This window comes from Peromyscus californicus, unplaced genomic scaffold (assembly GCF_007827085.1).
Source record: "Peromyscus californicus insignis strain IS unplaced genomic scaffold, ASM782708v3 Scaffold_6__1_contigs__length_162567912, whole genome shotgun sequence".
Lineage (NCBI taxonomy): Eukaryota > Metazoa > Chordata > Mammalia > Rodentia > Cricetidae > Peromyscus > Peromyscus californicus.
The window spans coordinates 130,856,920-130,884,287 of NW_026294584.1; the positions used below are offsets into that span (position 1 = coordinate 130,856,920).

Genomic DNA, 27,368 nt, shown 5'->3' on the forward strand with positions numbered 1-27,368 from the left:
ATGGCTCAACAGTTAAGAGCACTTGATGTAGACCTTGGTTCAGTTCCTAGCATTGACACAGTGGCTCACAACCATTTGCCATTACACTGGCTATGCATACACATACACACAGGTAAAACACTCATACATATAAAATAAAAATAAGTCTAAAAAATTTAAAAATACTGTTAAGGGACTAGAATCAAAGTTCAACCATTTATAAAGAAACCACAATAATTTTCAATATATGAATGTTTATAAATGATCACAATTTGGTTAGAATTCTATCTCTATAAAATAACTAAATAAAACATATTCTCTTTAATCTGATTCCTGCCTACCTGGGGCCAGTGTGTCCTCCTCCCATGAAGAGTAACCACAGAGACATCACTATCCCTGTAAGAGGACAGCTGACACTGGAAACTGGAAATTACTGGAATACCCAGTAACACCTCCCAATTCTGAAAAGGTACCCATTTTAAAAGGGAGAAACTCAGAAACAGAGTAAGAACCAAGTCCTAAAGGGCAAGTCTGTGCTCTAACCATGGGCACCTGGCCCCAAGACAGTGCCTTTGCTGTACATGAGGCTGGATATAGGTAACACAGAACTGGATCCTAACTAGAACTAACTAATTCTAGACAACTCAGTTCCAAATGAGAAAAAGTTTACAAAGGTGGTACTAAAATACTCCCTCCCTCTCGGGGAGTGGGGGTCACAGAGGATCTAACCCTGTATCAATCACTCAACCAGTAAGCTACATCATCAGCCCAAGACTTTCTCCTTTTCCCTACAGCATTTTGATAGTAGTAGCCCAAACTGGCCTCAAACTTATACTTCTCCTGCCTCAACTTCCTGTGAATGCCCCAGAACTTCTTAAAAGGTGTAAACATGAAAGAGCAAGGTGACTGATTGACGATGGTCCCTCTGGTACCCTGGGGAAGCAAAGACTGGGCATATCACTGTAAAGGAGAGAAACTCCAGTGCACAGTCAGGAGAGTGCTTTAAGGATGAAGTGAGTTCTGAGTGTCAAAGTGCTGTAGCAGCATCTGGCACAGAACAGACTGTTGGCACTGGCCATTACTGCAATAGCATGTGAGTTGTTCTTAAGGATCTCATCTTAATAGATTCCAGATCATACTTCTTGCTTCTAAGACATAGATAAGCAAAGGCTACACAGAATCCAGAACAAAGGTAAAATTCATCTCAACAGTGAAGGTCACACTTTGAAAGTTGGCCTTGTGGCCTAGCCTGTGGCCAGATAACCTTCCAGTTCTCACAGTAAAACCATTATTATCAATTTATAAACAATGACAGAAAAGCACCTCCCCCAGCCAGCTGCCAGCAGGCAGGAAGAGGCAGCATATACCACCTGCTTGCTAGTGTTTGTCTCTGCTGCTTGGAGTTGTCATTGGAAACTGGCTCCTTTGCAGCGGCTGCAGGTCATACTGCTCTCTGTATTTGTTTCTCTCTATTAAGAAAGCTAGACTGAAATTACCAGCTGGCACAAGTTAACTGACCAGAAAACAACTCAAAGAAAATGTGAAAAGATTCATGAGGGACAGAGGGAAGTCACTTAGGGAACAGTATTTGACAAAGCGTTTAACTGCTTACAGTTTTCATTTGTAAATATATTAAAGATTGGTCTTCTTTTTTTTTTTTTTTTTTTTTAAGATTTATTTATTTATTATGTATACAGCATCGTGACTGCAGGCCAGAAGAGGGCACCAGATCTCATTACAGATGGTTGTGAGCCACCATGTGGTTGCTGGGAATTGAACTCAGGACCTCTGGAAGAGCAGTCAGTGCTCTTAACCTCTGAGCCATCTCTCCAGCCCAAGATTGGTCTTCTAAACACTAGTACAAGTTGGGTAGACAGGAGGGTCACAAGTTGGAAGTCTGCCTAGGCTACAAGGCAAGACTATGTGGAGACCCTAGGCAGGATAGCCAAGAGACAGACAGTGACACACACAACACACAAGGGCATGAGACAGAGGGAGGGGGACACAACAGCATATAGCAATACTGTAGAACATGACACAAAGTACTTGAGTTCACTGTGACCATTCCAAATTCACTAGCTGTGTCTCTGGGCTGCACATGTGTTCTCTTGGAGCCTAAGTTTTCTCACCCATGCAATGGGGTCACAGTTTTTTTCCTAAGAGGGTTTTGAAAAGATGTTGAATTGGGGACTGGATATGTATAGCAAATGCTAGAGTGCTTACCTGGCCCAAGAGAGGTCCTGGGACTTGATTCCCAAGACCACAAGCCAGGGGAGTGTTAGATTCGATTATGCATGACATATGATTATTGTTTTGGACTAAGTTCCTAGACTAGACCCTAATAGGTTAAAAATGTCACCCCTTTCCTCTCTCACCCTACTATGCAGATCTGGATGACCTGGAACTCACGGAGAGATCCACCTGCCTCTGCCTAACAAATGCTAGGATTAAAGTTGTGTCACGGTGCCGGGCAAATGTTACCATTTTTAGAGTAAAGGTTTTATCACCAAACCAAACCCAAGTTATTATCAGATCTTTCATCACAATTATATGACAGCCAAAGTCCTAAATAGGCCAGGTTCAATCAGTTAATAAAGTTCCCTGTTCTTCAGAGCTTGTTTGGAGGTTCTAGCAGGGAAGCGCAGCTACTCGTATACCCTTGACCGAAGACCGGTCCTCCTCTATTCGGGGAAGGTCGTCCTCTTCGACTGATTGTGCAGCTTCAGGAGGGACGCACACAGAGCGGTGAGGGAGGAAGGGGACACCCACCTAGCCAGCCAGATCAGCCGAATCAACCCTGACATTCAATGGGGTGACAGATGTCGCAGCCAGATTGCCCTCACATCCAAGTTCCCTGTTCTTTACCCCTTTCATAAAACGGTAATCTGGGGCCGGGGGTAGGGGTGGGGGTCTACTTACTGCACACAGGGCCTACCAGCTCTTGTTGCACAAGCACAAAAAGCTGAGTTCAGATCCAAGCACCCATGTAAAAAACTGGGCATGATTGCATGAATACCTTTAACTCCAGTATTGGTGGGGGCAGAGATAGGAGGATTACCTTGTTGGATGGCCCCAGGTTCAGTGAAAGACCCTATATCTAGGGAATAAAGCAGAGAATGAAAGGAAACTCTATCACCTCCTCTGATTTCTGCACAAGCCCACACGTACACACACATGTGTACATAATCACTCACATACACACATATACATACACCAAAAATAAAAAAGTAATCTTTAAGCATCCAATATTGACCAGTTATTTTCTACTGTTCTGTGTTCTTGTCCCTTGCTAGAAAATAACTTTGAGAGGACCAATTTAAGCTGGGTATGGTGATACACATCTATAATCTCAGGACTTGGGACACAGACAGAAGGACTGTTGCAAGTTCAAGGCTGGCCTGGTCTATGTAGATAGTTCCATACCAGTTAGGGCTTTGTGATAAAATACTACCTCAACACATACTGTGCTCCCCACCCCCAATTAATGTTTTTGTTTTGGCTTTCTTTAGTTTTTTGTCTTTAAAGATTAAAAAAAATTTTATTTTTTACTTTTAGATAATATGTATGTATGTATGTATGTATGTATGTATGTATGTATGCATGCATGTATGTGTGAGTATAGGTGCCTGGAGTCCAAAAGAGGGTATCAGATCTGGAGCTAGAGTTACAACTGATTGTTGAGTTGCCTAATATAGATGTTGGGAACCACATTTAGGTCCTCTGTAAGAACAGTAAGTGCTCTAAGTTTTTATTTTTAAATTACATTTATTTACTTATTTCTATTTATATTGTGTCTATCCATCCATCCGTGTCTTTCTCGGAGAATGTGTATATGTGTATAGCATGAACATGTGTGGAGATCTGAGAACAGCTTGTGGGAGTTGGTTTTTTTCTGTTACCATATGGGTACTGGGGATTGAACTCAAGTCATCAGGCTTAGTGGCAAGTGCCTTTACCTGCTAAGCTATATTGCCAGTTCCTTTTCTGTCTTTATAAGTTAGTCTCCTCTGCTTGGCTTATTAGAATGTTTATTTTACAGAATTTGCATGGTTCAAGAGAAGCCAACTGTGATGATTACCCTAAGTGCTGCAGCTCTGCCTATGGATAACAACAGACTTAAGAAGGGAACTTTCTCCTACCATCTTACCTGGCCAGCAGATCCATCACTCCATCCCCGGTCTCAAATCACTATCTTCAGTAAAACTTCTATCTGGCTTACAGAATATTAGCTCTTTGTGGAAATTTCATATTCTACACACTAAACAATACACATCACTTCCTCAAGAATGAAGAAAAAGAAGACAAAAGCAGATGGAAGTAGGAAGTCTTTGCAATTCATCTGACACACACAGCTTTGTTAGGAGTGGGTTTTTTCCTGCTCTTTTCCAGGACAAGTTTTCTTTTCTTTTCTTTTAATTAATTTATTTTTATTTTATGTGCACTAGTGTTTGGCCATGGGTGTTGGGTCCCCTGAAACTTGAGTCACAGACAGTTGTGAACTGCCATGTGGGTGCTGGGAATTGAACCCTGGTCTCTTGAAGAGCATGTATTGCTCTTAACCACTGAGCCATCTCTCCATTGTCACGCTCCCCCTAAGCAAGCTTTTACAGGATAGATTGAGCTGCTGCTCCCTGTTGGAGCTAATGCTGGGCACCTGCAGAGCAAGTTTCACAGTTCTGCTAACATTTTATGTCAAAGATAGAAATGGCTTTGCTTTTGAACCAGAAAGTATGTGGTTTAATTTACATATTTACGAGGTAATGGTAATAGGGATTAAGACAGACTTTCTGGGCAGTATAATCTCTTAGCCACTGATCCATCTCTCCAGTCCCATTAAATTTTCTTAAGTAAATGGTCTGTTAATTTCCTTCCCAGCTCAGAGGGAATAGCTATAAAAACAACACCCCTGCCGGGCAGTGGTGGCGTACACCTTTAATCCCAGCACTTGGGAGGCAGAGCCAGGCGGATCTCTGAGTTCGAGGCCAGCCTGGGCTACAGAGTGAGTTCCAGGACAGGCACAAAGCTACACAGAGAAACCCTGTCTCGAAAAACCAAAACCAAAACCAAAACCAACCAAACAAAAAAACCCAAAAAAAACCCCACAAACAAAAAACAACAACAAAAACGCCCCCACAAAACAACACCCCTATAAAGCCAACATATTCTTAGAATTTTAAAACTTTTTTTGATGGAGATACCATGGTGTACATGTGGAGGTCAGAAGGTAGCTTTTGAGAGTCAGTTCTCTCCTGCCATGTATATCCTGGGGGACTGAACCTGAGTTCAGTGGTCAAGTTTAGTGGCAAGTGCCCGCTGAGCCACCTCACCACAGTCCTCAGACAACACAGTCTTATTTGCTTCTACAGTCACTACTGGAATTATATACTTTTTTTGGTATTATTTCCAATGCCTAGCATAGGCCCTACACATTGGGGGTGGGGTGGGGGTGGAGAATACTGTGAAGTTTTCTTTTTTCCTCTTTTTTTTTTTTTGAGACAGGGTTTCTCTGTGCAACACTGGTTGTCCTGGAACTCCTTCTGTAGACCAGCTTCTGTAAAGTTTTCTTAAAACAAGAATAACTCTTCTGGCCAGACAGTTATAGCTTCCTTAAGCCCTAAAAGTAGGCCATGCAGTAGACCCGGCAGTGCTGATGGCCGCTGAGTTTCATGTTCGCAGGCAATCGGTCCTGTGTGGTGAGCTGGAAGCAACAGTCCTAGGTCCTCCAATGGATGCTCTAGAGGTGAGTTCCTAATCTGAACTCCTGTCAACCTGTAATCCTAGCACTAGGGAAGATGTCACTAGGGAGGAAGACACAGGAGGATCACTGAAAGTTCAAAGGCAGTCTGGTCTATATAGAGAATTGTAGGCCTGCTAGAGCTAGAGTAAGACCTCATCTGAAAGAATAGAAAGAGCCTATCATATTCTGGCTGTCACTTCAAAGTTGTACTCCTGCATGTAGTCTAAATAGCAACCACTATACTGCTCACCCTAGGGAAGCTACAGCCTTCATTTCTATTACATACTTGCTCTTCTGTATCCCAACTTCATTTTCTTTCTTTCTTTCTTTTTTCAGGATTGGTTTTCATTCTTGTGTGTGTGTGTGTGTGTGTGTGTGTGTGTGTGTGTGTGTGTGTGTATGCATGTATATGTCATGTGTGTGCAGGTGCATGAAGAGGTCAGAAAGAAGTGTCAGATCCCCTGGAATGAGATTTAAGGTGTCTGTGAGCTGCCTGATATGGGTGCTGGGAACTGAACTGGGTCCTTTGGGAGAGCAGTGGGCGCCCAGCTGCTGAGCCATCTTCCCAGTGCCTAACTTCAGTTTTCTATGTATACATCTTCACCCTTGTATATTAGGGATTTTTATATTTCCATGAATTTTTCGATCATCGGTTCGAAATGTACAGTTCATAGAGGTTAGGATTCTGTGCTTTGTTTACTTGTATTAACCTAGACTGGTCATATGCTCATGGCATTCATTCCTCCTGTGTTAGCCTTCTACATGCTATGATTACAAGTGCTACCACTTCCGTTTCTCTAAAAAACAGTAACGATGCACTGCACTAAGTAAGTGCTCAAGAACTCATTGCTGACTTCCTGATTCTGTCTCTAGCTTGCCATTTCCTTGTTGAGAGCTGACTGGCTCTCAGTAAGGAGAGCCTCTGTTGTTCTGACAGATCAAAATCTGTAGCATGTAAGCATACTCTTTCTTCCCTTCCTTCAAGATGATGTTATAAACCCCTTTCTCCTCTCCTCTTCATTCATCTCTCTCAAATAGCAAAGAACACACCATTTTCTTCGAACAGTAACAGAAAGCATATCATCTAATTTATTTGGTGCAGGAGCTCTAACTCAGGACCCTGCACATGCTAAGCAAAGTGCTCTACCACTGAAGGAGCTGTAGTCCTTTTCATAGAGTTTTAGATGGGGTCTCATGAAGTCACACAGGCATTTCGGAGATTTAAAATGGAGGTTACCTGCCATTCCTAACAGGTATAAGAAATCACTAACATTGAGGTATCAGAAGATCCTGGGTAAGGCATTCTGATATCAATTAAGATAACAAGGAAATCTATTCAGACTTGTGAAAAATTGAGCTGAATGCTTTAGTCTTTGTGAAGCAATTTGAAATCAGGACTCTGCTTCTGCATTTCTCCAGTTAGTGTGGGGCTGCATGTGGAAGCGGAGGACCTGTATTGATTGAAAGAGTGAGGGACATAAATATCATCCCCTCACCCTGACACATAGAGACCCTTTAGGAAAAAGACACAGGCATTCTTCCTGCACTGTAGTGTTGATACTTCTCATTCAAATTCACTCTGTGCCAACCCTCCCCTCCCTCTCTCCCTCTCTTTCTTCCCTCTTCCTTTCCTGCTGCTTTTGAGCCAGAATTTCTATTCTTTGCCCAAGCCGGCCTTGAAATTTTGGTTATCCTCTTACCTTTGTATCCCAGTGTTGAAATTATAGTGAGTTACCACATCTGGCTTCTTCTTCGTCTTCTTCTCCGCCCCCCCCCCCCCCCCCCCCCCCCCCCCCGTGGTTTAGTTTTCTTTTTTGGAGTGGGGAAGGGTGGGCAGGGTCGGTCTCTGTAGCACAGGTTGCTCTACAACTCACTGTGTAGCTATTTCCTCCAACTGAAACCCTCCCTCAGGAATAAAATTTTTTTGTAAGACTTGGGAAGCTAAGGAAATTTAGAAGGCCCAAGAAACTTGAAAAGTCATCTAATTCAATGCTCTCCCCAAGATTACAGATTATAGAAGCAGTAATAATCATTGGGGAGAGGACTCTCCTGGAAATTGCCTACCAAATGGGCATATGCTCCAAGGATGCAGCTGCCTTTACATCACCCACACTTTTCTAAGTAACACAAACTACTGGCTTACTAAGGTAAGCGTGAGTTAAGTAGTTTCTTTGGTTTGTTGTTGGTGTTATACCTGGGGTGAATAGACATTTACACATATTTTCCCAGGAAAAGTTACACAACAGTCACAGAGGCTGGCCTCAAACTTGAAACATTTCTCTTGCCTCTGCCTCACAAATGTTGGGAATGGAGGTGTATACCACTAGGCCCATACATCAAGTTACTTTATCTTTTTGTTTGTTTTTTTGTTTTTTCGAGACAGGGTTTCTCTGTGTAGTCTTGGCTGTCCTGGAACTCACTCTCCAGACCAGGCTGGCCTAGAACTTAGAGATCCACCTGTCTGTGCCTCCTGAGTGCTGAGATTAAGGAAGTGTGTCACCACCCACCTGGCAAATTACTTCATCTTAAATGCCAATAATAACCACACTGAAAAGTACTGTACAGATTCTGGAATTACTCTAAAAGATGGCAGAAGAAAAAGAGGAAACCCAGGGAACAAGACAAGCTAATATGGATGCTGGTCCTATCCTGTCTCAATCAATCATTTCACAAATGGTAATCAATAGCAAGACCTTAATTTTTCTCACAAATTACAAATAAAGTAAAAGGAAATGATAAAAAGGACAAATTCAATTGTTTTTAAAACTCTTAAAGACATTTTGTATTCTTTCTGAACTGTTTCTATTAAGTAAGAATGTGGGACAGTCTCAATAAAACTGGAGAGGATGGAAGCAGAGGCATATCATGGTGCTGTGATACTGTAGATATGGGATATTAACACCCACACAGACACGCACCATGAGCCTTCCTTCCACTGTTCAACTAATTTTATATTGTTTGCTTTTTTAAAATGTAAAAACCACTCAATAAAGGTAGAATCTCTTCTCTCCAAGAACACATGCTCTAACCAATGAAACCGAACCACCGATCGAAAGGAAACAACATACTGGATTTGGCCAAGAGGCTCCCTGAAGGTGCCGGGTTGCCGGTGTGGCACTGCAGGCCTGCAACACGAGCACTTGGGAAGCTGAAGCAAGTGGACTGAGCTTAAAGAGACTGTCTCAAAAACTAACAAACGGTAAACAAGGGGAAGGAATTGTAAAGCTTCTTGGGGATGACAATGAAATGAGCCTCAAGGTAAGTCTTTGACAGAAAGGACGAGGAAAGACCTTTCAGGCTGACAGCTCAGAATAAAGAATGGCACTGAAGTGAACCTTAGAATGACAGAGTAACCTGAGGCTGTAACAGCATGGCACAGGGAAAGGCTATGGGAGGAGACAAGCTTCAACAAACAGGTCAAAACTACTGTCCTAGATTGGATCCCCAGCTCATCACTGAAGGCTTCACAATATCAACAGTCTTATCTCTGGAACGAATACTCAGAGTATATCACAACCCTATCAGAACTCTCTTCAAAGTCATCTTCTTCTTTTTCTTCATCTCCTTACCTCAGGGACAGTAATTACTGTCCACAAGTTAAAAAAGTCAAAAAGCAAAGTGCACCACATGCCAGCAGCCCCTCTGACATCATCTGCTTCTCCCGACACCCAACCCAACACCAAGTCCCATCAACTTCACTTCAAATTTCCACCAGAGTGCATAATGCTCTGCACCTATCCCTATGGTTGCCATCTCAGGACAAATTCTCAACACCCCTCTTCTGGACAGAAGATCTGCCTGTATTCACTTAGGTTCTCTGTGGTGTTGAAGGGGGAAAAAGAGGGGGGGCGGTGAGAAAAGGAAAATCCCAACTCTAGGGGGATGCTTACATTCACTTAGCAGCCCTCCAGTTTCTAAGAGCAAGAATTTTGGGCTGCAGTATACCTAGATGATACAGTATTTGCCTAAACATGCATGAAGCTCCAGCACCCAAACCAATGACTCTCAAACGTTCCCCAGCCCTCCAAACACCAAGAATCTGAATGTGCCTTTGCAGTCTCATGCTGTTAGGTCCCCATCTCTCCAAGCCTCACCTGTATTTTCTCTCACTTTTTACCTTCATCACATGGGCTTTTCTCCACACCCTGAACTCATGTTTTCCCCGGGTGTATATGTGTGTGTGTGTGTGTGTGTGTCTGTTACTGACTGCCAGTCCTTTCTGTAAGCTCTGGTGAGTGATTTTTGCTGGGTATTTACCAATGAATGAATCTTTCTGCCTCCATGAGACTCATGATTGAGTGGCAAGTGACAGAAACACAGAAACCAGTAACCAACTATGTCGACTCTGGAAACCACCATGAAGAAAAGAACAGGGTACTTCGAGGAAAGGGTAACAGAAGGAGGAGACCTTACTTCACATGCAAAGCTCAGAGAGGCTCCTATAATGGGGCGTTCAAACTGAGCTCTCAAAGACAGAAAAGGAAGTCCTTACTTTAACCAGGCGAGAAGTGAGAGAAATCACTATTTCTGAAGGCTTCAAGTGCCAAGAGAACAGATGGGAATTTCATCATGAAGAAATACAAAAAGTTTAAGAATACAGCAATTCAAAAAGAGAAAAAGGATTTATCTTTTCACTGCAGTGAAACCCTATGACCATGTTAACAAAAAGGCTTGAGGGAAGAGCCCAAGGATGCAAGGGAAACAGGCAGCCTCCATTCCCCAACATAGAGCAGTATATGGATGGCTGTATTCGAGGCTTACATAACCAGTGAGTCAGCAGAAAGGCAGGTGTCAATGGACAGCTTCTGTGCCCACTCTAAGCTGCTAGGAAACTTGGCTGTGACTGCTGTTGAGAGGAGGGGTCCAAGGACAAGCTCTGAGCTTGGCCAATGAAACAAGTCACAGACCTCCTAACAACACATGGCCAAATTACAGTGAAGAAAAGGAAACCTTTATCCTTAGAACATATAATAGGATCCAACTCAGAATGGACTAGAGCCAAGTAATTCTGGCAGGACTTCATGGACCTAACGCAATCCATTTCTTTTTCTTTCTTTCTTTCTTTCTTTCTTTCTTTCTTTCTTTCTTTCTTTCTTTCTTTCTTTCTTTTTCTTTATTGAGACAGGGTCTCCCTATTCATTTATTCATGGCTCTCCTGGAACTCTCTATGAAGATCCATTTCTTTAATGTGAAATAAACATCGATTTTAAGATTTAAAAATTAAGATGCTTAAATTTGCTAAAGTCAGAACCTATACCTTAAAGAGAAAATGTCCATTGTCTTGTTTTAGGGGCCAAAATTACTTCAGGATTGTTGCATCTTTTTCCTGAGGTGCTGGGGCTGGATAAGCCCTGGATCTTGTCTTCCAGGGCTACTTTCTACATTGGTCTTTTCTCTAATAAAGGCTACCATGTATTAACAGTAACAGGAAAAAGGCTGCATGACAGAATTGGGTCTGGCAAAGAAAAAGGGACAAAAGCAAACATAAAAGGAAATTCAATTATAATAGAGGGCAAAGAGATGCAGCTCAAACCACCACTGGATACTGAACAGCGAGACAATGAGCCCGAGACAGACCTCCACCACACACAGCATGGAAATAGCAGACTACTCATCTTGCCTTCCCCCACATCCACACTCATGCTCTCAGCCTACTACTGCTCCAGGGGGCAATGGCCCAGGAACAGGATGCAAGCTTTATTTTTCCTTCTCCACTGCTGGCTTTAGGAAAATCCTAGAAAAAAATAAGGTAATTACAACTATCCAAAGACATTTAAAAAAAAAAGAAAAGAAAAGAAAAAGACCTAATTGTGAATGAATACCCTACGATCTAGAAATGCCTAGTTCCTAACTGCTCATGGGTATCTGAGAAAAACCTGATGATTATATCTGAAGGTCACAACCTGAATAAGCAGCAAAAATATCTTTTCTGTCTCTCTTGCTCATCCTTTTCCACCAAACATGATTCTGCAGAATGGATACTGCTAAGATACAATTCGATGTAGCTGATACAGAAAACAACAACAACAACAACAAAAACCCCTTATCATAATACATTTATCTTACCAAAAACCCCTGTCAGGCAGTCTGCTGATTTTGCTTGCCACAAAGCCCATCCTTCATTTGCGAACACCAGAGCAAGCTCAGATTGTGCAAACAAATCATAACCTCTCTTGGCCATAAGCGCTTTCCATTTGTTCCGGCTTCCAAACTGCAGAGGAGCAGTAGCAGATTCTGTCACTCTCGTACACTGTAAATGAGGGCAGTTACCACTGGGGATACATCCTCCACCAAAGGGCTGGGCACAGTGAAGCTTCTAGGCGATCCTTGGGCTTCTCACTTTCAATCTCCGAGAAGCGGCTTGCACACAACAGGCAGGCACAGCTGCACCACATCAACATCCCACATAGCCGATGCTCTGCAGTGCAGTGCCTACCTCGGTCTATGCACAGTTCAGTTCTGTCTCCTGCGTCAACTCAGTAGCCTTACATCTGGGCATCTGGGACTGTGCTGAATAAACAGAAAGCTTCAGCCTAACTCCCCCCCCCCCCCCCCCCCCCCCCCCCCCGTGTGTGTGTGTGTGTGTGTGTGTGTGTGTGTGTGTGTGTGTGTGTATGTGTGTGTGTGTATGCTGGGGAGTGGTTTGCTAGGGCTGCTAAATGCAAATGAACAGTTTGACTCTGCGAGCTAAGACAGTATCTGCCTCTCTGCTCCAGTTGTGAGCATCTTTTATAAAAGACAAAAGCTTCCAACTGGTTGGATTTAAAGCTACAGGACATTATTTTCACATTCACATTTGTCTCCTCATTTAAATTAAGTATGGTTGAGGACAGCTGACAAAGTAAAACCAATTCTCAATAAAATAACATTCAGAGGTAGCTTGGTCTAATAAACACAAAAGGCAACCTACGTAGATTTTCATTAAGCACCTGGAGACAGTTCCAATTTCCCAATGTTTCTTCTTTGTTTGCTATCCTATGTTTGGAAAACTATGTAGGTGACAATTAAGTAGGAGTAAAAACAGTGAGCAAGAAAATAGGCAAGCAAGTATGAGACCCTAAAATCTGACACTACAGACAGGAGACTTCCACTTCTTGGAAGGCAGTGCAACCCTGAGATCCAGTAATGGATGCAAAAACCATGCCAAGAGCTCAGGTCTGGGTTTGGTCTGCTCAGACACCTACTGCTCCATTGCACCAGAGAACCAAACATCTTTTGGTTGTTTTTTGAGGCAGAATATCACTATGCAGGCAAGCTGGACTCAAGATCCCCCTGCTCTGCTTTATCTACAGTCTCACTTACAGAAATCAAACAAATCACAGATTTCTATGATGTCCTCTATCACTCTCCTCATTCCCTGAGAAAGGGTCTCTTACTGAACTAAAGCTTGCCTCCTATCCCCCTTTGAAAACTAGGCTAGCTGCCCAGCAAGCCCCAGAAATTCTGTCTCTGCCCCAAAGCTCCCAGCATGTTGTTACAGACATTTGTGGCCATTCCTGACATTTTATGTGGGTGCTAGGACCCTAACTTAGGTCCTTATGATTCTGAAGAAAGCACTCTTACCTATTTAGACATCTCCTCCAGCCCCACCACTATGATTTCTATTCCTTCAGTTTGTTTTATAAATGCAAGAATTTTCTGTAACTCAAAAACAGTAGCTCTTGTGATTCAATTTTTATTTTGAGAGTAAACACTTTTCTTTAAGTAATGTCGTATATTCCTACACTAAATAAACTTGATATAACATTTTTAAATAGTTACTTAACTATTTAATTATGTTCAATCTAGTATAAAATCTATTAGGGAATAATTTTCTTCATGATTATACAGCTGAATGCTGGGGATTATGCTCTCTCCTCCAGGCAGGTAATGTTACAATTCTAAAATTTGAAGCAAAACTGCTCCCACTGATAGGTATTTCCAATGTTCCTTTTCCTTCTGGGACACATGTGCAAGATAACATTTCCCATATCCCCTAGCAATCATTCGATCAGTTGTACCAATGGATTGTGAAAAAAAGGCAGTGAGTACATCATCTGGTCAAAGCATTTCCAAGGTGCTCTCTTAGCTTCTCATTTTACCACTCTGATTACTTAAGCATGTGAGACAAAGTGTCTTGGTTGTATGAGCTTCCACTATATGGATAGCAGCCCTGGGGAGTTGCCTGAGCCTAAAGCAGGCCTTTTGTGTGACAAATGTCCACTGTACACTTATAAGTGTTTTTTTAAAGTATATTTGAGAAACAGGCATAAAGTATGCTTGTAATCCCAAGAGATGGAAGCAGAAAGGTCAAGAATTCAAAGCCACTGTAGGTAGCAATGAGATGCCACCTTGAAGAATTTTAAAAAGGGGCTGGAGATATATATATAGCTTAGCAGATAGAGGTACCTGCGAGCACCAAGCCCTGGGATCATTATCCAGGACTACAAAAGAAAAACAACAAACAGGAATTAAAAAGGTATGATGGGGGCATGCTTATATTCTCATTACTCCAGAGGTAGAAGAAGCAGGAGGGTCAGAAGCAAGACCAGCTTGAGCTACACAGCAAGTTTGAGGTCAGTCTCTGCTGTATGAGATCCAGTATCAATAGACAGACAGACAGACAGACACCCACCCACCCACCCAAAAAAAGTCCTTTAACAAATTTAAGGGTTATTCTAAGATATTAATGGATTCAACTGATAGAATGGAGAGCCAAACAGATGAGCTGCCTGAAGAGGACAGGCTTGTGGGCTACTATATAGGTATCTTCTTGCCTCTCAAAGTAGTGCCATTTTGATTTTGCTGACTTCTTGGTTCTCTCAATACTCTTTCCAAACAGATTCTGGTTTTGTTTCTGGCTTATGCATTGGCTATTAATGAGTTCTCCCTGATGACAGCATAGAAAAAGAATTTGGTTTTACTGTCTGACTATATGGCAGTCTCTGGAGAAGACTGACAGTTATCTATTTTTCTCTGTGGGGCAAGAAATCACAAGGCAGTTCAGTCTGCTAGGCTTTTCTTTTTGGCCACTGTAGATGTAACCAACCTTCTTATTAAATAAGAAACACAGAACCAATGCAAAGAAGAAAGCCAAGAGGTCAGAGCTAAGAGCTAAAACCTTACCCTTCCTCCTGCGGTGGTCCTACCTCTCCGAACCAGAGCTACCCCTGTGTTAAAGTCTTTATACAGAGTTCCTGTCCTGCCTTCTCATTGGTTGTAAACCCAACCACATGACCGCCTCGTCACGGCCTGTCTGTATAGGCCTCCAGGTTTTCTGTGATTGGTATTGAGATTAAAGGCATGTGTATCCAATACTGGCTGTATCCCTGAACACAAAGAGACTTACCTAGCTCTGCCTACCAAGTGCTGGGATTACAAGCGTACGCTACCACTGCCCTGCTTTCCTATGGCTTGCTAATAGCTCTGACCCCCGGGCAACTTTATTTATTAACATACAAATAACATTTTAATACAATAAATATCACCATAGGCCACTTGTTTATGCTGAGAGTAGTTCATAGTTCAATTAAGAATTTGGTATATACTGTGAAGGAGAACAGCTCTTCCAGACAGGGACTGGTGAGGTCTCAGGAGTTTGTGTTTACTTGGGGACATGACTGAGGTGTTAGAAGCTCAGTCACAGATCTCTGTGTATCTGCTTGTAATTCAGAAAGGCCATGGCTTTTTACCATGTTATCATAACATGCTATAGATGGAAATGCTTCCTATCTTTAAGGGTAAGTTAGATTATAATGTCTTTTTTTTTTTTTTCTTCTCCCCCCCATTCCCAGACAGGATCTCTTATATCTGAGGCTAGCCTCAAACCCCTATGCAGTCTCTTAAAGCAGTAACTTTACTGTCTTTTATTTTTATTTTATTTATTTATTTATTTATTTATTTTGGTTTTTCGAGACAGGGTTTCTCTTTAGTTTTGGTGCCTGTCCTGGATTTCGCTCTGTAGACCAGGTTGGCCTCGAACCCACAGAGATCCGCTTGGCTCTGCCTGCTGAGTGCTGGGATTAAAGGTGTGCACCACTGCCACCCGGCAACTTTACTGTCTTTCTAAGCTAAATAAGCATGTAAATATCCCTAAGATCCCAATAAAATAAACTCATGAATACTTAATACTTCAAACATGGTAGAGAGGAAAAAAATCCATCTTATAGTTCAGAAACATTTAATGAATTCAAATCCAGGCTGGTGGAGGAGTGTGACACACTCAGTGACAGAGTGTGTACTTAGCATAGGTGACACCTGGAGTTCAAAACACCCCCCCCCACACACACACACTCATGTACTTGGGTAAGTATTTAGCACATCAAGCCTGAGTTGCTGCATGCATTCTTATTTCACTTGGGTTTATTCTCTGATGTACAGAAAAGCTCATCTGAACTTTCTAAACTTACTGACTTACTGACCAAAAAAAGAAAATATTACTCTTACTATAGTGTTTGTGTTCAATAAAACGACTATTAGGATGCTGGGAATGGGGCATACCTTATAGGCCCAGAATTTAAAGTGAAACTGTTGGGATTGCTGAGTTCAAGGCCAGCCGAAGTTACAGAGCAAGACTCTGTCTCAAAACACAAAACAATCTAGGCTTCATAGTGTAGTCTAATAATCATAGCATTTGTGAGGCTGAGGCAGTAGGATTGTTAACAGTTTAAGGCCACCATGGTCTACATAGGGAGTTCCAAGCCAGACAGTGGTATAAAGTGTGATATCATCTCAGAAACTCCCAAACAGACACAACATAAGAAACCTGAATGACAACACTAACAAAAATTTTATGGTCATGCCAGCCAATATTTTTAAAACCCTATGGTATTTAAAACCATTTTATTTATTTACTTTTGCAGCAATGGGGACTAAGCTCAGGTCATTAGGCTTGGTGCTAAGTGAGCCTGCTGAGCCATCTTGATGGCCATTTTTTAAAATAGTTTATAATTGATTCAAGTGCATGGAATAATGTTAGGAACAAAGCGACAGAATTACAAAGAATTAAGTCCACTTGTTTATGAAGAGAGAAGGAGGAGGAGGAGGAGGAGGAGGAGGAGGAGGAGGAGGAGGAGGAGGAGGAGGAGAAGCAGCAGCAGCAGCAGCAGCAGAAGGGGGACTATTATTCTTTCCAAGTACAGTGGCAGCTTTTCCAGAATTTGAAAGAAGGAAAATGTAGAAAAACAACCGTATTTGCTTTGGAAATACTCCGCTGAAAAGACACTGTAGTAACTGTCCCCATGTATGTAACTGAAGTTTTGGTGGGTGTGAGTCCTTGGCTTGCTGATCAATATCTTCATCTGCAATAAGAGACATTAATGTTTTTCTGTGTAATTTCCTCAGAAAACCAAAAAGACTTTCTGGATTTTCTTTCCCCCTGTTTGTTGAGGCAAGAAAGGGGCTCATAGCCCAAGTTGGCCTTAAACTCACTATGTAGTAGAGGATAACCATAAACTCCTGCCTCTACCTTCCAAGTGCCAGAATTACAGATGTACAATACTCCCAGCTACCTTTCTGGCTTTGTTATGGTCTAAATGATTAAAATACCATGTAACACTATAGTACAGAAGGGTAACCATAATTCACTATAATTAGGCATTTCATAAAGAAACAGTAGCAAGGACTTTGAAGGTGCCAACAAAAGAGATGACCAATGATTAAGGAGTTAGAAATAGTAATCACTTTAATTTGACCACTACAGATCATCCAAATAGATCTGATTATCATGCGTAAGGTTTGTAGTTCACTCAGGGGCATAGACATGGTTCTGAGTTTGTGCTCCAGCACCACAAAGGAACAAAAACCAAGGGCTGGAGAGATAGCTCAGCAGTTAAGAGCACTGGCTGTTCTTTCTGAGTTCAATTCCCAACAATTACATGGTGGCTCACAACCATCTACAATGAGATCTGGTGCCCTCTTCTGGTGTACAGACATACATGTGGGCAGAACACTGTATTCATAATAAACAAATAAATCTTAAAAAAAACCAAAACAAAAACCAACCTAAAAAACAAAAAACAGAGGAAAACATCAGGTCCTGGAGAAAAAGGTTATTCTTTGGGAAGACACTAAAGACCTTAGCAGGGCATTCCTTTGTGTGTTTACATTATGTCCTATAAACTATATTGATTAAACAACCAGGTATTATTTCTTTCTTTCTTTTCTCTTGGGTTTTCCAGAGGGAGTTTCTCTGTGTAGCCCTGGCTGTCTTGGAACTTGCTCTGTAGATCAGACTGGTCTCTGCTTCCGACGTGCTGAGATTAAAGGCCTGGGCCACCACACCTGCCTTCAGGTATTGTTTATATCTTAATCAGGGGCCCACAATGACTTAGTTAACTTTTTGTTTTTGTGAGGCACGATCTCATTATGTAGCCCAGGCTTGCCTTCAATTCATGATCTTCCTGCCCCATTCCTGCAGTGGGATTACAGGTCTGTACTAGGGTGTGGGGATAAACGCCTTTAATCCCAGCACTCAGGAAACAAAGGCAGGTGTTTTCTGTGAGCTCCAGGTCAGCCAGGGCTACCAGTTGAGCCAAGGGGCACTGAAGTGAGAGGTAAATGAAACAGTCATGGATGGCAGAGAACATATTTGTAGTGAAGGCCTTAGTCAGCTGGGAATCCATGGCCCTCAAAGAATCTTCTGTGTCTGTACTCTTACTCCAACCCCCAAACTAGATCAGTTCAAAGTCCCAAATTATATTAACTTCCCACTGGAATTCAGGAAAAGGGACATTTTTGTTTGACTATGGTAGCTCTTAATTATGCAAAAGCTAACATCATCCAGTGGGCAGGGAAGCACAGAAACTACAAAGCAAGGAGCTGGGAATGGTCATATGAGCATCTAAATAGGGCAAGCATTTTCTTTCACTGTTAGAGCCAATTAGTTGAGAAAGGAGGACACAGAGTTTTTCCCTTAGTGGCAGAGTTGTAAGATTTCCAAAAAGAATATTGGCATTGACCATTTCAGACTAGCAATACATCAAAAATGAGTACAGGGGCCGGGCATGGTAGCACCTATGTTTAATCCCAGCACTCAGGAGGCAAAGGCAGGTGGATCTCTGTGAGTTTCAGGTCAACCTGGTCTATATAGTGAGTTCCAGGACAGCCAGGGCTATGTAGAGACCTTGTTTCAACAACAATGAAGATAGGAGGTGGTGGGATGGCTCAGTGGATGGAGGTACTCAATGACCTGAATTTGATGCGTACACATGCAAGGACACAGACAGACAGACAAACAAACAAACAATCGTGAAAAGTGCAGCATTTAATAAACATTTGAGATACTATAATGTCACTCACTACTGTCTGGTCCATCTTCTGTTTCTATAACAAAATCCCAGAAACCATGTGACTGATAGGTATACAAGTTCATTTAGCTCATGGTTCTGGAAGCTGGATGCCAAAGTGGATAGCACTGGCACCTGGGTCAGGGATTTCCTGTTGTACTAACAAAGAACAGGGCACTTCATGGTGAGATGGGGCAAGAATGCTGCTGCTGCTCTCTCTTCATGAAGCTGCTCAGGCCACTGTGGAGGTCCCATTCAAATTTCATCTAATCCTAATTATTTCTCAATGGTCCCTCTTCCAAATACTATTACCATTTGATGTGGGGAATCATGTTTTATCATATGAACTTTTAGGAGGTACATTCTAATCCATGGCAATCACCTTAAGGGAAAAGGGTGCTGCAGGGGCTTTTCATAGCAGCAATCACCACAAATCCTGCATGGTGACACATGGCCTTACATGAGGAAGTGCGGGGAAACTCCCAAGCAATCCCTCCAACAAATGAAGAGGTATGCAGAAATTTATTTTGTAAGATGAAGAGCCCAATATTCTCAAGGTGATGAGACTAGAGAACGTCTCTAAACCCAAAGCCACACACACAAGGCACAATTGTTTTCAAGATTTCCAGAAGTCCAGTAGGAAGTGTACTTTCACCCTTAGGCAGATTAAAATGACATTTAATGTATTTAATTTTGTTTGGAACTTAAAAATGCACATGGTATTGCTATATTAGTACTATTCAGATACATGCCTGGCTATCAAGATTGTGATTTTGTGGTCAGCCTGGGAAATATGGCAAGACCCTGTCTCAATTTGGAGGAAGAAAAAAACCTGGCTTTAAGTCCTTTCCTTTTGTTATTTTAAATGAAAATAATGTCCAATATTATATAGAAACATTTTCAAAATAGCCTTTTCCTTCCCTTTTTGGCAGAACTAGGTATTGAACCTACATCTTAAACATCTGAGGCAAGTACAATGTCACTGATTGACAGTCTCAGAATAGTAGTTTCTTCAGGAAGGAAAACAACCAGCCAACCAAGACTCCTGGGGCGGGGCTTTCTCTCCACAGTAGAGTGTATGATAGCATGAACAAGGACTCAGGTTCAAGCCCAGAACAAGGCAAAGAGCAAATAACCACGGAACCCAGGCTAACTAAAGCTTAATCTTCCAAATGATCTTCCATGCTAAATAAAGGAACTCAACAATTTCAAAAGAAGAAAATGAATCATCATAACTTAGTATACTACCAGAAAACTACCCTCAGAGGAAGCATGGGTAAACTATACTGTTAAAAAATGCTAACAGGGGCAGAAGATGGTCTGTAGATAAAGTACTTGCTAGTCAAGTGTGAGGTCTGGAGTTCAGATCCATAGACCCCAGGTAAATGCTGGAGAGGTGTGATAGCCTCCCTGTAATCAATCCCAAGAGCAAGCTGGTGAGGTAGACTAGCCAAAGTGACAAACTTGAGCTCAAATGAGAAACTGTCTCAATATATGAGGTGGAGATAAACTGAGGAAGACACCCTACATCAATTTTAGGCCGCTACAAGTATGTTTACACATATGCACATGTACTCACAAACACACATACACATACGTATACATCACCCACATACATAAGCAAATACATTTAAAGGCGGGAGAGGTGACTCAGAGATTAAGAGCAATGGCTGCTCTTGCAGAGGACCTGGGTTTGGTTCCCTGCATCCACATGGTGGCTCACTGGAATCTTTAATTCCTGTTGGGGGGGGGATCTGATGCTCTCTTCTGACCCCTGCAGCCAGTGCATATACAGTGAATATACATGCATGCAGGCAAAATACTCATCAACATAAAAATTAATAAATCTTTTAAAAAGTGTGCTTCATGTTATAGTCTATCACTGTTAGAGGGCGAGCTCTAACTCTCTTCAAAGTCCTACTTAGATAGCTATTAGATTTCTAAATTTTAGGTGAATATTGACTAAGACTCTTTATTCAGCCAAAACTTCTATTGATTTCTGAGCTTTTTCCTGGGTACAACTGTGTCCTTCCTAAAATCCAATTCTATCAAAATTGGTTAAGTAAGTTTTGTCTAGAACTCCTTCCTTGATATGCATCCTCTTCAGTGTCTGACCTGGCTCTTTGTCCTCTGACTGTCTTTGGGAGGAATCTTGTCAAGTCAGGCAGGCCAGAATCTCTGTTATTCTCTTGGTCATTTTCTATCATGACCACCTACGCCCCACAGCACACCCTGCTCATGCTGCACTCTCCCCACTGTGGGACCTACAGCCTGCCTCACAGTGTTCCAGCAAGCATCACTGAATAATTTTCAACAGGTAGTTGTATAAATATGAAAAATGAACACATTGTCAAAAAATAAGAAAACTGCTAAAAATAATGTTATTTGATGAGTTAGTTCAAGTCAGTGTGAAAACAAAGGTTTATTTTTATTTGTTCTTTGCAAAATATCAGTTGTCACAGATGGCCTGGGGGAAAAAAGTACAAAACCATGACACCGTTTAACCAGTTAGCTTTATCACTGTTGCTTTGCCACTAAACTGCAGAGAACCCCAGAGTTTCAAAGAAATGCCTTCTGAATATTAAGACAATTACCAGAGTGAAGATAAAGAGCTATAACAAGAACGAAGAAGCAGGAGTGAAAACTAGCTATCAGCTGGCAACTTACCAAAAGGAAGTCTTTTTCAACCTCCTTCATCATATTACAAATAAAGAAACAAATAACCAGTTTCTCAACCTTTCACCCTTCCTCTTGAGATGCCATCACATGACTGTAATCTACTGTTTGGCAACATTAAGCTCAAGCCATCAGGCCATAGTAATTGGGTTTAAGGTGTGCTAGTCTTCCTAGGAGACAGATTTGAGTCCTTGTTTTCCACCCATCCTCTCTGAGCTTAAAATAATCGGGGTCCCCAGAATGGTTGAGCAGGTAAAGGCACGTGTAGTCAAGCCTGATGAGCTGGATTTGATCTTCAGAACCTACATGGTGGCAGGAGAAAATTGACTCCGGTGTATTTTTCTCTTCTCCCCCCCCCCCCCCCCCCAATAAAATGCAATTAAAATGAGTCAAAGTTTAGGACCACGAAACAAGAAGAAAACAGACAAAGCATAAACAGGCTCGCCACGCAAGAGGAAAGGTGAGCCGTCAAAGGACAGCGAGCTGCAGGAGGTTACCAGCACCAGACAGAGCAGGTATTTAATGAGTTCTGATGAACACAAACATGCATCTTTGGGATTGAAAGCAGAAAAGGAACACGTTACTCCATTATGTGCTGGATGAGCTCAGGCTAAGCTACCTTGTTTTTCTACACTGTTTTCAGGCCTTCTGCATTGGCAGTTTTTACTTAAGAGTCAAAAAGGCTTGAAGAAAAGAGGTGAGACCACTGAGAAGATTACTCAACGTGTTAAAACAAACCAATAGCTCTTCTGCAAGCTGCTGCCTCTGGGAGATGAAGGAGAAGAATGAAGAAAGCTGGGGCCCTCGTTTCCAGCATAAGAAAAGGAGAATGTGACTGAAATATGGGAAACGAAAGCAGGATTAGTTTAGGGAATGAAAAATTCTAATTTCAATTTCAAATACTCTAAACTGCTGTAAGGGAAAAACTGAATCAAAACTTGCGGGTCTTTGCTTTCATTCTAACCGTTTGTGTAAGGGACTGTTTTTAAGTGAACAGAGTCTCTAAGACATGTTATGACTTGTGCAGTATTTAGGTCGAAAACCATGAAGCCCAAGGTCCATGTGTTCTGGCCTAGTACGCATGTGTACCGTAAACACAGAGTAGCAGTGAATGAATGTGGATGGTCTGTTTTTAAGGCACGCTTAGAAAATCAGTATGCAGCTGGTTGTGGTGGCTCACAAGCATAATCCCAGCACTGGAAGGCTAAGGCAGAAGGATGGCCAGGGGTTTGATGTCAGCCTTGTCTACAAGATCCAGTCTTGAGAAAACACAGGGGGTGATCAATACATCACTGTCTCTAGTTTTTCTTAGCTTTGGCAGCTGCCTAAAAAATAAACATTTTCCATCTTCCTAGGAATATGACAAAATTATTTTACCTCCTTATAGTCTGATTAAAATTAATTTTCAAAATACTTAAGATACTTGCTCTACAAACATAAGTACCTGAGTTCAATTTCTAGAACCTATATTTAAAAAATGCTCGTGTAGGGGAACAGGGGGAAGGGGTGGAGATGGCTCAGTGATTAAAAGCTGCTCTTGCAGAGGACTCAGGTTTGGTTCCCAGCACCCACATGACAACTCACAACTGTCTCACCACTCCTGTCCCAGGGTAGCCAATGCCCCCTTCTAGCCTTCTCTGGTATCAGGCACAAAGGTGGTGCACAGACACAAAACATCCATAGGATTTCCTTTATAAAGCATTTATTTATACACTTTTGTTTTTAATGAATATAATCAAGTGCTAAGGAACCTGAGAAGTTATTTCTCAAAGCATTAACAATCTCTAGAGAATATTATTGTTTGCCTTTTTAAAAAACGTATTTTACAAGACAATTTTTTAAAGATTTATTTATTTATTCATTATATATACAGTGTTCTGTCTTAACCTCTTGAGCCATCTCTCCAGCTCCACCTTTTGAGATAGAGTCTCAGTATACAGCCCTGGCTGGCCTCAAACTCAGAGCTAAGACTGCCTCTGCCTCCCAAGTGCTGGGATAAAAGGCATGCACTGACTACTATGCCTGGCTGTTTATTTAATTTTAACATTATTTTTAAAAGCCCTGAATTTAGCCAGGTATAGTGATACACAATGGTAGGAGATCATTAACTGGACAGCAGCCTGAGCTATATGGTTAATTCAATGTGCACCCCCCCCCCCCCCCCCCCCCCCCCCCGCACCTCCCCACACATCCATCCACACATACCCATGCCCACACACACAAAGGAATAAAGTACACTGGAGGTGAGGATGGCTCTGGCTTTCTCTTACACTGGCCAACATTCCTAAATAGCATCAAAAGAAAAACATGGAGGGGCTTACAACCATCTATAACTCCAGTTCCAGGGGATACGATGCCCTCATGGGCACCAGGTACATGTGTGGTACAGAGACATATATACAGGCAAGATATGCCTATGAATTAAAAAATAATAAGAAAATGTGCCTAAGTCCTAAAACGATCTACTTTTAGGTTAAAGGGCTAGGCTTTTTACCTATCTTGTGAAGTTTGCAAGGCAGCTGTTCTTCAATTTTAAACTTATAGAACCCAAAGTTAATGTGAAGGGGGAATGCTTTAAAGACTAAGGACTACTTTGAGATCAAAGTAAATCTAAGATTCACATTAGAAATCCATGTGTGGGTCGCTGATAACTGTGTTTTGTCTTCTCTTGTGGCTAATCCTAAGCAGTCAAGTCAATGACAATGAACTCTCAGGCTGGTTATGGAAACACAGAACTCTATTTGGAGATAAGGCCTTTGCAGAGGCACTAACTACACATACCTATGTTAACAATTACTGATGAGGAAGATCCTTAATCAAAGGTCAAATGCTTTCTTTGACAAGATGGTGAGGCCAGGGTATGTTCAATCTAAGTCCTTCATGTGCCTAGACTTCTAAGAAGTCTATGTCATTTATCTATCTATCTATCTATCTATCTATCTATCTATCTATCTATCTATCTATCTATCTAATCCATCCACCCACCTACCCACCCATCTATCATGTGTCCCACATATGTGGAGCCCAAAGGTTAACTTGCAGGACTTTGTTCTCTTCTTCCAATATGTGGGCCCTGGGGATCAAACTACTCAGGTCCGTCAGGCAGGGCAGCAAGGACCTGCTAAGCCTTCTTACCAGCCCTAGGAAATTGTTTTCCAAATCTAAGATAACGGAATATAAACAGAGAATGCATATATTTTGTGGCTTAAATTTCTACTTCTGAGAGCCATAGGAAAATGTATTATTTTGATTTAAAATTTTTATTTAATTTACTTATTTTCTATGTGTGTGGCCAGAAGACAACCTAAGACCCCCCTTCAGTTCTCTCCTTCCATCATGTGGGCCCTGGGAACTAATACGTAGGATATCAGGCTTCACGGCCTTTAACCACTAAGCCATCTTACTTTATTTTGTGTGTGTGTGTGTGTGTGTGTGGGGGGGGGTGTTCATCATTAGGCTTAGCAGCAAGTGCATCTTGCTAGCCCTCATATTACTTTATTTTAAAAGCCAATTTATACAAGTCTGTCCACAAGTATGCATATACATGTACTCATCTAAGCACCCTAAATTGCAAGATCCTTAGGAGTTTTCTAGTGAAAGAGCCTTATTTCACAATAAGGAATAAAAATGCTGGCATGCTAACTGAACTCCTCCTGTTCCTATCTAGTTACAGCAGGGTTGGCTCCATAAGCTACTCATCCTGAACCTCACCTCATCATGTTCACCAGAGACAACTGAGACTATGCAGCAGTGCAGCCTCCAAATGAAAATGCTCCTTCTGCTCAGTCTGAACCATGACCACATAGCCAGTGAGAACAGAGATGTTTGTCATATTCTAATTCTGTTTTCACACCTTAAGAGTTGAGCATGACCAAAAAAAAAAAAAAAAAACAAAAAAAAAAAAACAAAAAGCCGGGCGGTGGTGGCGCACGCCTTTAATCCCAGCACTCGGGAGGCAGAGCCAGGCGGATCTCTGTGAGATCGAGGCCAGCCTAGGCTACCAAGCAAGTTCCAGGAAAGGTGCAAAGCTACACAGAGAAACCCTGTCTTGAAAAACCAAAAAAAAACCCAAAAAAAAAACAAAAACAAAAAACAAAAACAAAAAAGAGTTGAGCATGGCTCTTCAGATTTGCTCCCTGCAAACGCCAAAAGCTGTTCTCAGCTCTAACTAAGTTTTATATCTTCTTTCCTTCATTTAGCCCCAAACTCAGAGGTAATCTGGAATATAATTAATTCAATGGAGAATAACAACAAAACAAGTAACACAAGCAATTTGCCATTGCTTCCACAAGGGACAATCCTAAGATAAACAGGTATTGGACAGTTTCATTAAGAACCATCCCTGGGGGCTGGAGAGACGGCTCAACTTTGGTTGATAATTGTTAACACTGGCTGCTCCTGAAGAGGACTAGGGGATGTAATGCCCTCTTCTGGTTTAGGAAAAAGGTGATAAAAGTTCTGTCCTCTTGTTTCTCCAATTTTGTGATCTGGTTCTACATTTATCCATGCATCCATCTATGCATCCATCCATTTTTAGTTGTTCAGGACAGGGTTTCTGAGTGTAGCCCTGGCTGTCCTGAAACTCATTCTGTAGATCAGGCTAGCCTAGAACTCACAGAGATCCGCCTGCCTCTGTCTCCTGAGTGCTTGGATTAAAGGCATGTACTACCACCCAGCTTTGGTTCTATATTTTAATAATGAAAATTAAGGGGCTGAGGAGAAGGCTCAGTCATTTCTTGCTTACCTTGTTAAGACTGAGGTCCTGGGTTTGATCCCCATGCACACATAAAAAAGCCAGGCATGGGGGCACATGTATATAATCCTAGTGCCAGGGAGGCAGGGCAAGCCAAACCCTGGAGCTTGTTGGTGAGCCAGCCTATCTTACATGGTGAATTCCAGGTTCACTGAGAGACAATCTTAAATAGATAAGGTAAATAGTTCCTAAGGAACGACACTTGAAGGTGACCTCTAGGCTTCATATGCTAGAGATTTGGATGTGAGAGAAATTTTATTGTATCATAAAAAAACCAAAACTAACCACTCAATAAAGCAACAGCTCAATGTATATTAAACTTAGGTTTAAAGTACAGCATCTGTATGTGGCCAAGCTTGTTCTAAGTTGCCATGGTAAATTTTTGAGTGTCTGTAGAAAAAGCTCATATAATATTGACAAGGAATTATTTAGAATGTCTGTAGCCTTAACATAAATATATAAAGGTGTGGCCACTGCAGGGTTACTGAGAAAGGAAAAGGGCAAAAATCTTTAGAATGAAAACCTCTGGAGACACTATAAAATCGTAAACATTTAAAATGTAGACAAATTCAATAAGTGACTTCTAGAGTTCTCCTTTCTTCAAATTCCACACTGATTTTCTACAGTCAGCTATATTTTCCCCTTTTGCAAGTCTTCCTTCAAAATGTGAATTCTGTAGTGTAGAAGGTGTTCAGCTCTCACAAATGGTCCCAAGTTTACAGCCTCTTGATGTATCTAGTCCTGTTAGGAATCTGAGATGTGGAAGCAGGTACCTCATTGCTGAATATTTAAATCACTGCTTCAGTAAGAACACTTTAGTTGACCAGAGTGGATTATTAGTTTGAGTAAGAGACATGGATAATGAAGTAAGGCTATTGTTTAATCTAAGAAACTCACTCAGGCACACTGTGTTTCAGAAAATTATTATTTTGTGTGTGTGTGTGTGTGTGTGTGTGTG

At 41.7% G+C, this 27,368-nt stretch overlaps 1 protein-coding gene across 6 annotated transcripts in view; it reads right to left on the reverse strand.

The window, feature by feature from the left end:
• Positions 1-27,368, reverse strand: part of Tmcc1 (transmembrane and coiled-coil domain family 1) — a 193,628-nt gene that overhangs the window by 25,615 nt on the left and 140,645 nt on the right. The window lies entirely within an intron of this gene.